Raw genomic sequence first — 15,163 nt, 5'->3', positions numbered from 1 at the left:
CATTCTGGCTCACTGGTGTCTCCAGTAACCTCTCTGCTAGTGCTCAGCACACAGACCACTTCCAAGAGAAAATAATGAATCACCTTTTAACCTCACCCTCACACTATTAATCACATTAATTATTTTACTGAATCAGGGTCTAACAGTCAAAGTAAAGGTAGTGGGAAACCTAAGGAAGCATATCTTAACTCTCAAATGGCAAGAAGGGCCTGTTTCTAATAATGCTGAGGTTTGCCAATGTTGCTTTTTTCATGTCTTACAATTTAAGTATTGACAGTGCAGTCATTATGTTCACTAGAGGGGATTTTTAATTTTCTGCAGATTTTGGAATGTCTGCAGAAGTAGCTTAGCGAGGTGTCCCTGTCTCTTCCCAGCACACCATCCCCCTTAGCATCTACGGCTTTCACTCTGCTCAAATGCAGAGATGCAGGCCAGATTCTCAGCTATAAATCATCATCACTTTAGCTAAGCTGGGGGGTGACACTGCTTTAAACAAGCAGGGGCGCAAGGCCCCTCAATCCACCTCTATCCACAGACAGATACTGCTTCGGTTTTGTTCACAAGAGATTAATCATGCTTTTAGGAACAGAGAAAGCCCATTAAGACCAGGAATGAGAAATTTCATGGTTGGATTACGTTTGAAATGTTTGGATTCAATTTGAATTATTCCTCTTATAGTCCAGGCATTAGCCGTGTTACCAGTTAGATCATGTGTCCAAATATGAAAGCAGCTCTTAGACAACTGCCACTTCTGCGAATTTTCATTTGTGGAGAGCAGAGTCAGTGAGTGAAAGAAGAGGACAGGAGAGGCCAGAGGATGAGGTACTGCATTCTCATCTCCATTTAGGGAGAAAAACTAGATGTCCAATGCTTAAATGCTCCTTTTCTGAAGGGAGGACAAACCAGACAACTGTGATCATGCACAAAAACTACAAGAAGATGAGCTCTGCACAAAGTCTTTGCAAATGGATCCAGTTATCTATAGGGTTATCCTAGTGACCAAGGCAGAACAAAGCTCTGCATTCACATTCTTCATCAGACCAAAGCTCAGTTCACTGCTGGATCATTGCTAAATGATATTTAAGTTTTCGCTCACTCTCACAGTACTAAAGGTTTGGTTCAGTCTTAGGAAAAAAAAACCCTATTTTCGTTATTTATTCACTGTATCAGACTGGAAAGTGCTGTTTCCAGGCAAAAATCAGACCTCAATGTGCTTTGTACAGCACAGACACTCTTTATTAGACAGGCCCAGTCCTTACGGCCTTTTTAGTGAACGAGGCCAGTTCTGCTCTTTTCCAGGGCCAGTTTTCCACCCAAAATGTTGCAGCCAATGAAATAAGCATCTGCATAAAGCTGTACGTTTCATTATTTAGAATCATAAAATAGTTTGAGTTGGGGAGTGAATTTGAGGGTTTTGTGGGCCTCTAAAGAGGCTAAAGGTATTCTGAATTTGAGGAGTGAAGATGAGAAGTAGGGCCTGCCTTCCCAACTCAAAGAGCATGTACAGATGTATGTATATACATGTATTATATAAACATACGCTCATGGATGACTGCACACATGTGAGACCAGTTGGCCTCAACGTGAGGAAACCAAGATGAACGTAAGAGGACTGTATGGATACGCATTATCCAGCCCAATAAGGGAGGCCCAGATCCCATACTACAGATCTCTTCCTGATCACGGAATGGTTGAGCTTGGAAGGGACCGCTAGAAGTCACCTTGTCCAATGCCCCTGCTCAGGTAGGGTCACCTAAAACAGGCTGCTGGAGACAATGCCCAGATGGCTTTTGAATATCTTCAGGAACAGAGATCCCATTTCCTGATGCACATGCATAGGTCAAGGATGGCTTCCGACACCTGCAACACTGGCCACAGTTTAGTGCATAAAAACTGGAAGATAACATTTGCTCTTAGCAAAGATAGTGTATATTCCTGAGAAAGAACATTTTACTGCCTGCAAACTTGAAAAGATGTGAATTCAAAATCTTTTAGTCTTTACAGTGAAGTTAGAAATAATGCCACATACAGACAAGCAATTCTAAAAGGTTCTTTCAACCGTGAAGGAGTTTTAAAAGCTTCTTTTTCACCAGGAAAACATACATCTTTACATAATTTTTAAATAGACTTACTCTTGAAGGAAACATACATTTAAATCTCAGGGAAACAGCATGAAATTCAAATAAATTTTTTTTGCAAATTTAAGATACAATGGCTTACAAAACCTCAAATTCCAGGACTTCACTCATCCCAAATATCCTTTTAAATACGAGAATAAAATGAGAAAAGCATAAAGCTCTTAATGTATAAAGCATTTTTTGGATGCGGATGCTTTCCACTCTTGGGGAAGAATGTTGACAGAACAGTACCTTAATTTCCTTTGCAACTGGCATGTTTGGGCTATATTTTTTCCTTCAGAGAAGCCAGACATTTAATTTCTTAGGAAGACTAAATCAATGAACTAACAATTACAGTACAAAGACTTATGCTAGCTGAGGATGTGATCCTTGGGCTTTTTGTTTTACAGGCTCAAAATAATTTTTACCATGTCACTCTTATTATCATCACAGTGCCTCAGGACAAATAGAAGCTGACTCTCTGAGAAACCAATTTTCATCTAATGACGACTGAACCAAATAAATAAAACCTGACATTTTAAACTTTAAAGAAATATTCTGAACCTTGGAATTGTACTGTTTGTGTTCTAGAAGTGACATTGAGGTCATTTAGAATTTTTTTCTTGAGAGGAAACAACCGCAACAACATAAGAAAGCCTCCATCCAATCGGAAGGAGGGAAATATAAACTGGAAAAACTGCCAAGAGAGAAGATAACAGAATACTGGCATCTGGAGAACTGTCTGCTTGGCAAGCACGCAAGTCATTTACAAATGTTTGCTCATAATTATATCCCTGGAAGACTTGGGTGAATAATACTGTAGAGAAAGACACAGCTTTCAAAACACTGTCTCTCCATCATATTTAAATAAATTGAGGGGCAAGTGTATCTAAGGATATTGCCACAAAAAAAAAAAAACAAAACCGGGAACTCATGCTTCACACTGCCCTGGTACCTGAGAGACAAGGGGGAGGAAGGATGCAGCTGCGTATTAGGACATCCACTGAACTCCCAGCTCTTCGGCAAGCTTTCTGGAGGAGGAAGGGCAGGGATGCTCCCAAGGTGCCACTGTGTTTTTTGCTGTTGGAGTTGAGTGTCACCAATCCGCTGCAGGAAGGTGAGGAAAAACACAAAAACCTAGAACTAAGCAGAGTCCCATTTCCTATTTCTGATGAGCCTTCTCAAACACAGAAATGGAGCCCATCTGAACTACCATAAAGTTTCCAGGGCTTCTTATTTAGAGCATGGCTGAGCCACAGCACACTGAACTCCCCAGTACACCTCAGCCTTGATATGAACTGCAGATTCTGGTCTAAGGAAATGGGACACAGACAAGGGTCACACAGCTGTACACACCACTCAGACTTGAAACCCAGTCACTGCCAGCAACAACTGCCGGAATGGATTAAGGGAGTTAAGAGATCCCTACTTGTTTGTTTGGCCATGTGAGAGGAGTCCTCAGGGGACCGCACACAGCTCTGCTCGCTTCCTCAATACAGGAACAAAACTATTGGGAAAGAAAGCGCTTACCACCACATCTGTGACAGCCCTTTGCATTTGACAATTGCTCTGTCCAATAACTTCTCTATGCTTCTTGGACCCATCTTCTAGAAAAGCAGATGGCTGTACTGCCCATCTGGAATATCACTATTTTCCCATCACTACTCCTAGCACATGCAAATACTGACTCACCTCAATGAGAACATGTTTTTAAAAATCTCCCTTATAAAGCTAACACCACTCAAATTTTATAGCACAGATTCCGAGTCTGTCTCAGTCTTAAAAATGCTACAGATTTGCCCCAGTGCGACAATGCAAGTCCAAAGCACTGCTTCATCCTTCTCCCCACTGCACCATTCTGCTTCCCAAGTTCCTCTCAGATGTCCATGGATGTACATCCATACCTGCCTGCTCTGAGTGGGGACGGGTGAGTGTTGCAGTTACTAAGAGTCATCAGGACCAGAACAAAACTTAGTGCATAGTGACTCTGGCACCCACAGCCCTTCATACACGCTTCACATTTATATTAGAATCTGGGTTGGTGTTGTCACAGGTGGAAACGCTATTGCATGTGAACCAAGATTTCAGATTGCTGGGGGTTTATATCGGTTAAATCTACAGTTGTATACGAGGCTTGTATTGCTTCACCTTTAGAATTGCCTCTCTAGCAAAATGCGATCAAATACAAAATATTTGCTGTTAACAGAATTCTTGCAGGGTCCAATGCACAGCAAACTTCCAGAGACAAGCCTGTTAATTATTAGTTTGACATTTGGTGACAGAGGTTACTTTAGAATAATACCAGGCCTAATCTGCAGACAAAGTCAACGCACATTTTCCACCCTAAACCTCCGACAATAAACTCCAATTAAAGCACCTGCTGGAAGACGAGGCAGGACTTGCGGCAGAGCACGTCACAGCCACTGTGAAAGGATCAGCGTCACACCGAACGTGAACTAGCACAGCGGCCACGGCCGGGGCACTTCGACCCAGGATGGCCTCCCATCCAGGCTGCTCCTCTTTTACCGTGACGGACATAACGTGCCCTCAAGTGCTTGAGGAGGGATCTCTTCTGGCGGCTGCTTCCTACACTGGCAATAAAAGCCATACCCGTGGTTCGACAGGAGTTGACTGCATAAGAGGTTAACTAACAAGAACAGTTGAATAATAATGTTAATCTTGCACACAGGAGACTACATTGTGTGCTCTTCACTGCCTCCTTTGGAGTCTCGTTGTTTCCTCACACTGCTTTCAGATGTTGTGAGCTGTCAGTCATATTTTACATGGGTAATGCAACAAAAATCCTCCTGTTTTTTTTTTTTCCCTTTTCTGGCCAGCTGGGAAAAATCCTCCTCTCAGTTATGAAACACACAAGCACACCCCCTCAAAAAAACCCACCTTTGCCATTTCTTGGCCAAGTAAGAGCAATGGACTTTATGAAACAGCTGCACGTAGCTCACTACCTCCCATTTGCCAAGGTGCTGCTAAAGGGTATCACACTGGTCTTTCCTCCTGCTCTGAACTCCTTTCGGCTACCAGCTCCATCTGCCTGATTTTTAAGGCAGCAGGACACAGCACAGGCCAAATACCAAAGCAACAGCATCTTGATGCAAGTCATGAACACCCAGTCTGAGCACTTTTCTGTCTGAAAAGGATGTCTCGTTTGGTCTTTCATGTCCTTCCTCCTCAGGGAGGCACCCCCTTCTCTCGAACTCAAAGCAAATCACCGTAAGGAGAGCTAGAAACACATATGCATGCTCTGGTATCTTCACCACATCAGATCTATTTTTGTGCAAGGCAATTATGCTGGTCGAGTCCTAAAAATAGGTGCTGAAGCACAGAGATTAGAAGAAAAGGGCTGGAAAAGCCCAGCACAGCTGTCCCCAGAATGTCTAGACCATCAGCTACAACACCACAAACAACAGCAGTTTGGATCATTTGCCTGGACAGTTTGCTTCCTTTATTTCTGAAAATAATATGAAAAAGGAAATGTCATATAAGGAGGAAGACAGAAGAGCAGTGATAGAGAGCAGACAGGGAGAAGAGAAACATGTGAAGGTGTGTTCCCTTCCAAAGAGAGAAGTCATTTTCTTTTCAGAACACATTCACTGGAGGAAAAAAAAAAAAAAAAAAAAAAAAAACCACAACAAAAAAACCAACCAACCAAAAAAGAAAAAACCACCTCAGAACCTTAGGAGAAAATAATAACGAGGGAAAGAAAGAAACAAAGCAAAGCCCACGATGTTTTCAGGGAATTACTTGGCCAGACACCATCAGAACATTCTGTTCCAAGTACCTTAGAAGATCAGCAGGGGAAGTCCCTTTACAGCTAGAAAATGTTTCCTTGCCTCCAACAAAAAAAAAATTCAAGAAACATTTTATTTTTATTAGTGTATCTGATGGAAAGTTGCAACACTAAAAAAAAAAAAAAAAAAAAATGCTTCAACTGAATATTCCGCAAAAAAAAAAACCAAAAAAACATTCTCCCCCTCCTTTTTTACAAAAAGTGTTTTCTCCTCAAAAAGACCAATTACTTGGAACAGCCAGGACTATTATTAATTTTTAAATTATTACAAGATCATATTAAGGTAGCAGTAACAACGACAATGTTCTATTATGATCCTCTATATGAGGATCCAAGATCCTGAGGAACAAGAACTCCAGTTCCAATGGATTCCAGTTACTTTTTTGATCCTTTTAGATCAGTACGGAATACACGTATTTAAGTTATTAGCACTGTTATTTAGGCTTATCACCGTATTTAGGTTCTTATCACTATTATCACTGACAACATAACAAGACAGGAACGTGAATTACGAAGTAATAGCTCACTTTTTTTCTTCACTCCTGCAAGAAACAGTCTATATTATTCTACAAGCCTTGAGGTATTTTATTTAAATAGTTTCTTTAAAGATATACTAAATAATAAAACAAAATTATATCAAGATCAGTTTATTTCTGATGACTCTTCTCTATGCTTTCTAACCATGGCAGCAAATTTGAAGCTACCAACATCTGACTACTCAGAGAGCCTATTTTTCAAAGTCATCTACTCATCCCAATACCTCATAAGCCTTCTCTTTAAAGTTAGAGCTAGTTAACACAATTTGATAAAGCTTTATTTCGTGGGAACAAGAGAGACACAATTCTAAGTAGTTTGTTGTTGGTTTTTTTTTTCCCCTATTATTTCCAGCAGTAAAGTTGCTGTCATCTACATTACTCATGGCCATAAATTCCAGATATTCCCACTCTAGTATAACCAATATTCCAGGCACCAAGACAATTCCCATGAATGCTCAGTTTGTTAGTGAAAAGCACGAGAAGCAGCAAAAGGAGTATCTGGTCCATCAGATCCCACGTAACGTTTTAAAGCACTGGGCTATGTTGGAATGGAGAGAGTTGCTTGTCTGCTTGTGCTCATGTTTTTTTCTTCCCTGAAAAATTTCAGCAGGTCTCTTTTCATTCCATATCAGAACAGAAACCACCACTACAGCTGTATGTACTCAGTCTCCAAGCCAACCAGCCTAAAGGTGATGTTCTCGCATAAGGAGGAGAGCATACGCAGAAGCACATCAATGCACCCTTCACAGTATTTCCCCGAGTCTGTCTTGTCTGCAGAAAGTACCTGTACTTTAGCATAGAAGCATTATTCTCATATCCATAAACTGAAATTCTCTTCAGGCACAAGTCAGTAGACTGAGTGATTAATATCTAAACCAAATGCTAAAAGCTTGATCCACCCCCATGCTTAATATTTCTGTAACATTTAGATTTCAATATCCCCTTCAAAATAAAGCTAGATGGTTTCATATTTATGCTTCTTCCAGGAGCAGAAAAAACATCCAAGACAGTACTTTCTGATGCTGTTTCTCTCACATTTAGCACCCCACATTTACCTGGTCACTCACATCACTTAAGTCCCATGAACAGAGGGCTTTACTGATAGTCTTCTCATGAACATTCAATTGGCCTGAAAACCATTTCTGAAGTGCAACTGGAGACAAGATCAGGACCTTGTGCTGATAGCGAATAAAACCAAGAACCATTTTAAGCAATGACTGGTTAAGTGTTCTTGCCTTTCATTAAGCGTTGCTGGGCTTTTAAAGCACGGGAAGCATTAGTCTCAATATAGTGAAGACATGCCAGGGTGCTGCTAAGTGCTTTATAATGTTTGAATTTCAGTGGATTCACACATACCTCTCATGCACCATCAATCACAGTTGACAGCCTCTGTCTCAGCACTCCTGGGCAAAACCATGTGGTAGCCACCTCACTTGAACATTACAACATTTCCTGCTGCTGGTGAAAACTATCTGAATCAACCGATTTCACCAAATAAGACAACAAGAAATCAGATTCTGAATCCAGTTGATCCAGAATTACAGCCACGTAGTAAGGATAAGACTTGTTTTGACCTGGATTTGAAAGACCTCGCCCTCCACTTTTGTAGCCCACTTCCATGGGGTCTTTGTAAACGCTGCTGTTCCAGTCTGTGGATCACCAGGACGCAAGAACAGTGACAGATTAGATGTACGGAAGATTGCTAACTCCACTAAATCTACCCTCAGTAAACAAATAAATCTTGAGGCAGATTTTTTAGTTTCTCCAACAAAAAAAACCAAACAAACAAAAAAACCCCAAGGTTCAGAAGCCAAGTGCCACCACTAATTTTATCCTTAAAAAAACAGGCAGCACGATGGAGTCCTGCTCTCCAGGATCTCCAATGGGTGGCAGTTCATTGTTCATATCACTGATGTTCACCCATCACCCACCCCTTCCTCCAGCTCAAAATTAAATCTAACAACCTGAAGACAATTCGACTTAATTGCAACTGCATCATCTTCTGAGGGATCCAACTGCCAATCCCTGCCATTTGAATGTGCAGTTGCTAGGGCAACGGGTGTGAAGAGCATGCTTTTGTGCTGCCACTTGCAGCTTTGGGAGCTGTGCCAACATCTGAGCTCCCACAGCTGGGATGGATTTAACGCCTTCCTCCCCAGGAGCAGCCTGTCCTTGCTTCGAGTGCCAGGGACACGGCAGCCAGCCCTTGGCAAGCAGCTATTTCTCCTCTGCAGATTGACACCTGCATGAGAATGACAGATGGCTGCAGCCAAGCTCAGTATAATCAGCACCAAGGATGCTGTAACACTTGATCAAATGAAAGGTTCAGCACTGATAGACTTCATTTGCAGGAGGTTATGGGGTACACAGTTCATCGTGTACATAGCTAGGGAAGAAAGAAAAGATCATTTACCATAATTTAAAAATAATTTTATTCTGGTGGTTCCCCGTCCACCTGTTGTTGGCCCCTCACTCACCCCCTCCACACTAACAGAAGGTTGCATCTTATCTAGAGGACTACAGAGTCTTTTCTCTGCCTCCACAATTTTAACCTAGAAAACATGATTAATGCGTACAGAAACCTTCCCATGAACCTCTCTGATTATCTTCCAGGGCAGACTGCTTCCCAGAGTTTAGCTCTTAATTTCTTTAAGATGAAGGGTTTAAACTTGGCTCAGAGCCCACTTTGCCTATGACACCTCTGAGTCTGCACAACTTATGCTCTTCTGTAAAAAAATAGGTGCACTCCAACCCTTCCCTTTATTCATGCACACAGGTACGTTTAGCAAAGAAACATCTGACAATCTTTTCCATAGCTGAGAACAAGCTGGAGCTCCAGATCACAAGCTAAATCTGCTTTTAATGGAAAGTAAAACTATTTGTGACACTGGCAAATAGCTTCCCCGCTACCACACTCGTGTAATCACAGCTAATTACAGAATATAAAAGTGCCTGTAACAATGATAAATAGTGTCATTTAGGAGTCCTGTAATCCCCCAGGAGCCCCATACAGCACCGGTGATGGAGTGCAATGTCTGAAAGTCACCTGCTGAAGGTTACAGTGGGTACCTCAAACTCACTTGGTCTGTCTGTGGAGGACAACATCCATGGTGTCATGATCTAGGATGTGACAGACACAAAGGGAAAAAGGAAGCCAGTTAAGAATTATTTCATGTTAGTGGAAGGCCAAGCCTTTCACAGTCTTTTTCTCCTACAAACATGTTCCAAAGAAGCATAGAAAATAAGCAAGCTGCAAGACACTGGTGCATGGCTCAGACAACCTACAAACTGAAACCAGCTTTGGGTTCCCATCAATGCCTCCATATGTTTGAGCCACATAAAAGGACTCATGAGCTCCCTCAGAGCTCAGCAGCGGCTCACCGCCCCACTTGGAAACACATTTCCTCACCTCTCAGATACGGGCATAGTCCACATGTGCCACTATTTCAACCACAAACACAAGTCATAGCACTCAGGGCTTTGCACCTTGTATTCATCTGCACTTCAACAAGAGTCAATAACCACCACCACCAGAGAAATATGGACAATTCTGGGCAAAGACGGGGAAAAAAAACCCCAAAACTTTGGCTGTTTCAGGACATGTCAGCAGCCTTTGTGGAATAAGTAATATTTTCGCAGAAGAACAATAACCAGATGCTGCAAAGCCTGAGGGGTGAGGAGGAGGGCGGGGTGGGGAGGGACCTCTATTCTGATTAAGCAAGAACATTGGCATTGCCCCATACTTTTAACTGGAAAGAAGAGGCTGAAGGGAGAAAAAAGGCACGTTCAGATCTGAAAAAGGCAGCAATGTAACTACACTGTACTGCTAAGAGTTCACATCATTTTGTCATCCCCTTTAATCTCCAGCCTCCTCCAGCTCTGGACTCTCCCCAGGCCCCATCCTGGCAGATACTCCAGTGCGCAATGAGCCGTCACGCCATTCCATGCCCCGAAACTGTTCTTGCAGTGCGCTGCCGGACAACTGCTCAAATCCAGATGTGGTACCAGGATACCTCCCTCGCCAGTGCCTCTCCTGCATGCGTTACCGGACTCTGACACGCAGCCCCAGACATAAGCAGACATCTCTGGTCGTGTTCACTGTTACACTGTAAAATAGGGTTAGGCTGCAGCCATGCAGTCACAGAAGAGCCAGAAGAATCAAACGATGAAGCCATGCATTATCTCTGAGGGGGATTTAACCCAGGTGTGCTTACACCTGACAGCCAAGTCTTTCATGACACTCATTCCACAAAATTCACGAGGACTGGGATACTATTAGACATTCTGAAGGACTGTGACCACAAATCCTGTCACTGAGAACATATGCAGAATAAAGAACATCAATGCAAAATATGTAAAGCTAACCCAGACTAAGTGCCCAGGCAGGCATGCCTCGAGCCTCTGCTGCCTTCCAAAGGAGGGCAAAATTTTCTGAGATAGGTACAGAGGTGGAAGAGGTTTCCAAGGTTCAAATCAGCACTTGCAAACACAAAGATGTTTTAGCTCCTGAGACAACCAATCATTTTCCACCAGTTAGAAGCAAAAGCTGGTGCCACCTTCAAGAAAAAAAAGCACAGGCACAGAAGTCAGAGCTCCTGAGTTCTCTGGCATCTCAGTTCCTCACACTGCCCTGGATAAGTCACTGACATGTTCATCCCACACTCCCCAGTTTGGGAGCTGGGGAGACACTTGTTCTGTTTATTCCTATTGCTGTATCATTCCAGAACACAGTACCTTATTTCCTGATCCTTTTTGCTTGCATGGTCATAACCACCCCTGAAAGCACTAGAAAATCGGTGAGAAGATTGGAGAATTGGTCCCACGGCACGCAGCGTTTGCAGGAACATGGGGCAGGCAGTGGGCCATGAGTATGCAATTCTCCACTTCCAGTCACATATCTGACCTTTGGCACCCGTGAGTTAATAGGGATTTAATCAAACACAGCAGCAGCCCCTCCTGTGGCCTGGGACACAAGAGGGGTTTCTTGGGAAGCAGTTCAGCAGTATCAGCACACAGCGTCCTTCTGAGAAAGAACCAGCCCTGTCTCTCCAGAACATAAGGGTATAATCACAGCCCTTTCATAGAGAGAAGATGCAGATGAAAGCAAAAAACAAGTCATATAAAACAGAGGGTCAAGCAGGGAAACCAGGAAAGCACACGATAAGACTCTCATTCTGTAGGATCAGACTATTATTTTGCTTTATGAATCACTAAAGAACATCGCTTATCTCTGAAGCAAGCTTATCCACTCTTTCCCCACACGGATGCCTGCCCTGGCTGGGGGATCACTGCTATTTGTTTAACGCTGACAAAGATGTCCTTGGGATTTAATACTTTTTGCAAGGTCAGTGCTCAGTGAAAAAAAAAACGAGATAAAACCCGAGGTTTAGTTAAAAATAAGACAGACAAAATATCCTTTCAGCAAAGTGACTGTTGTTCCCGCGTATTTTCACTAGAGCTGCTTAATGCTAAAAGCCAACACACAGAAGCAGTGGGAGCATCTCCCTGTGTGGTGTCGGAGGCAAAGGAGGCAATAAGCTGCACCTCATAAAGACACTTCTTACAGCAAGGAGGCTTCCTGCACACTAAAGGGCCCTGGAAGATGCTGCACCTTTGAAATGGTCATGCTCAGCTCAGATATTATTTTACAGGTAGACAGAGGAACTGATGTATTAGCAGAGCCCAACATCCTGAAACACCAGTAAAGGATTTATGTTGTTGGCATCGACACCTGAATTCATCCTCTGAACTTCCGGTCAGCAGAGACCCGGCACTTGTGGGGCATGATTCATCTCAGCCTGCAGCAAACATCTCAGGTACGTCAGTCGAATCACATCCTAAATATACCAGTTCCTCTTACTGCCTGTGACGGGAGCTGGTCACGACTGCCCCGTATCAGACATCCATTGCAAGCATCTAACCTTTGGGCAAAGCACGTCCCAACTAAAGTGCCCAAAACTGCTTTGGGCTGAGCAACCAAAGGACAGGCCCTCCCCTCCCCTGAGGCTACAGCGGGCCACCACGGGCAGAGTGGCAGTGTCGGCAGACACCGACTGCCAGGGCAATTACAGCCAGCAGTCATCTCTCATCAAATCTGTCAGAAAACGTCACTCTGACAAAGATGATTTTTTCTATGAAATAAAGTCCAACATTTCCAGATCTCTTTTCCCCCAGAGGTGAAAAACAACTTGGCATTTTTATACTATTTTTACTTTTCATAACCCATCACTGGTGTGGAGAGTGTCACAAAGAAAGGTGATATAAAAACAAAGCAGAATAAGGTCCAAGCTCATTTTTAGGCAGATCTTGCACATTCAGACTTTTCTTTTTCCTACTTAGAATAAAACATGGAATTTCAGAGTGCTACAACTTGCCACTTCCATGTTTCAACCAGCTCTATCGGATACCCCGGATGGGGCTGGACCCTTTGAGTTCATTTACTACCCAGCGCTGAAATACAGCATTACCAGCAAACACGCACCTAAGCTCCTGCGTACGATCAGAACCCGCTCGCCTGGCCTGCCCACTGCATAGCACGCCACGCTGCACCCAAAGAAACCAAGACCCAGCACTGCACATCGCTCATCGCTCTTATTTGTTGGATTATCTTTCCGTAACAACATTTCTCCTTGGAAAGTCACGCCATCCTAGGGAGACTGCATGGTAATTACACAGGGCCTTTTGTGTCCTTCAGTTTCTTAATACCGGGGTGCCACAGAAGTAACACTGTTCTGTCTTTGTTCTCTTTCCCAAAGAGACTTTAAGAGTACAAAACAAGTAATTAATGTCAGATTGTTAATGACCTATCGCTAAGAGTCTGACTGGAATGAGCAAACAGAACATATTTAACATTGCAGGTGCAGATCCAAGGACAAAAAACAAAGTGGAAGAAACCCTTTCTCTCTCCTCCTCTTTTCTCTCTCTCACTTATACTCCTTTTTCCATGAGGGCAGAATAAAACCCTTTTGACTACAAAGATACTCTCCCCAAGCATTTGCTCTGTCTGGCCACCACCAACCATTTACGGTAATTGAACAAAGGATCATATTTGTAAGCTGAAACTAAAATACCAGCTTTCACCTCTCCTTATAAAAACTTTAGATTCACAGATCCCAAATGCACTTGTTTGGACAACAGCATCAGCGACAGCAGCCCCCAGCTCTGCACGCGCTGGGCAGCACTCCCCAGCTGCTCAGACAGCTATGCAGGTTTTCTACAACAAAAAGCTGCTTGCTCGTACTGGTATAATACCAGCATCTGGACAGGCTACCCATGCCTATGTAGACAGCAGAAGGACAGGAAACTATGATCATTTAGTTCCATCTCACTCAAGGTGCTGTACAAACATCTGGGGATGGCCTAACATGGCATCCTTGCCTAGAGTCCAGCTCTTGCTACACATCTCTCAGGAAGCACAAAGGCTTTCACTGACCTTGTTGTGACTGGTTGCATGGTATTTCCCCTTCTAGGAGGGGGTGGAAGACTCCAACAAACAGGAAAGCACTACAGAAATAAAAATAAACCCAAAGACTTTGGAATGCCTACTTTTCTTCCAAATTCATTTTCCCTGTTCTTCACTCTCATGTATTACTTGGAATGCTAAAATGAGAAGCAGGAAAGCAACCCTTGCTCCACTCACTAACATTTCAGTGTTGAAGCCGCTGTGAGAAATGAACACAGGAAAAAAAATAATATGAAAAAACCAGTCTACTGCCACCCCGGCAAATACAGCGAAGCCTTGGTCAGCCTCAACTGTCATCCCCTGTCACAGGGAACAGTACCAGCTGCATATGAAGTAGATCACATAGTCATCTGCATCATGTTTTCTTAGAAAAAGACACCCAGGTTTGTGCTTCCAGAAGATTAACCCTAATCCAAAAAGAGGACATGGGTGAAGTAAAGGACAAGTTCATCACATTTAAGGGTAAAAACACTGTGTGCATCTGGCTAGAGGCTTCCACTGTCCTCTTCATTACATTTGTCAGAGCACGAGAACAGATCACACACTCTGATGGAAAGCCACATTGTCGAAGTTGGGAATGATTTTGTGTTCTTCTGAATTATTTGCTTATGTCTGTCAACTACCTTCTAAGTTCAAGATATGTGAAACATAAAACCTCAGAGCAAACCAGTTAACAGACCCCAACTATAAGTAATATTAACAATTTGAAATGTCTAGTACAATAGTCACAATTAGAAGCGAATAACATATTTGTTTTCCTGTTAAGATGCTAGTAGAAGTGGCAAACATACGTGTTACTGGTTGTGTATAGATGATAGCTGCTCATTTTGAATACGAGATGACTGGTGTGTAATCAGGGTTTATAGAACTCAAAGGCAAAATTCACAGGAACTTCAGCATAGCCATCCAGAGACCAGAGGCTGTATCAATCAATACAGGAAAACTCTCCATTCCCTCTGGGTAAAACTGCAGCTAAGATTTCACCAGATCCTCTATGAAACACCACCAAGGAAGAGGGTATCAAGTTCACTACAGAACAAAGGTTTGCTTAGACACCTCTTGGGAGCTCACCGTCTCTCCTCCGCATCCGCTACACATCTGTATAGTTACATATTCCCTGGGAGTAGCTTGTGAGCATCCTGCCTTATACTGCAGAAGTCATTCAAAGCTCTTAAGACCCGCACAAAGCTGGGCTTTGTGGTTCCTAGACAGCTATTTGAGATTGGAGAAACTTCCCCTTGCT

The 15,163-nt window shown here is 43.0% G+C and overlaps 1 protein-coding gene across 4 annotated transcripts in view; it reads right to left on the bottom strand.

The window, feature by feature from the left end:
* The window catches only part of CAPN6 (calpain 6), a 69,537-nt gene that overhangs the window by 44,683 nt on the left and 9,691 nt on the right, over positions 1–15,163 (bottom strand). The window lies entirely within an intron of this gene.

Source organism: Chlamydotis macqueenii, chromosome 11 (genome assembly GCF_036417535.1).
Source record: "Chlamydotis macqueenii isolate bChlMac1 chromosome 11, bChlMac1.mat, whole genome shotgun sequence".
NCBI classification, from domain to species: Eukaryota; Metazoa; Chordata; class Aves; order Otidiformes; family Otididae; genus Chlamydotis; species Chlamydotis macqueenii.
The sequence above is the reverse complement of the archived record's forward strand: the minus strand, read 5'-3'. Positions and strand labels throughout refer to the sequence as shown.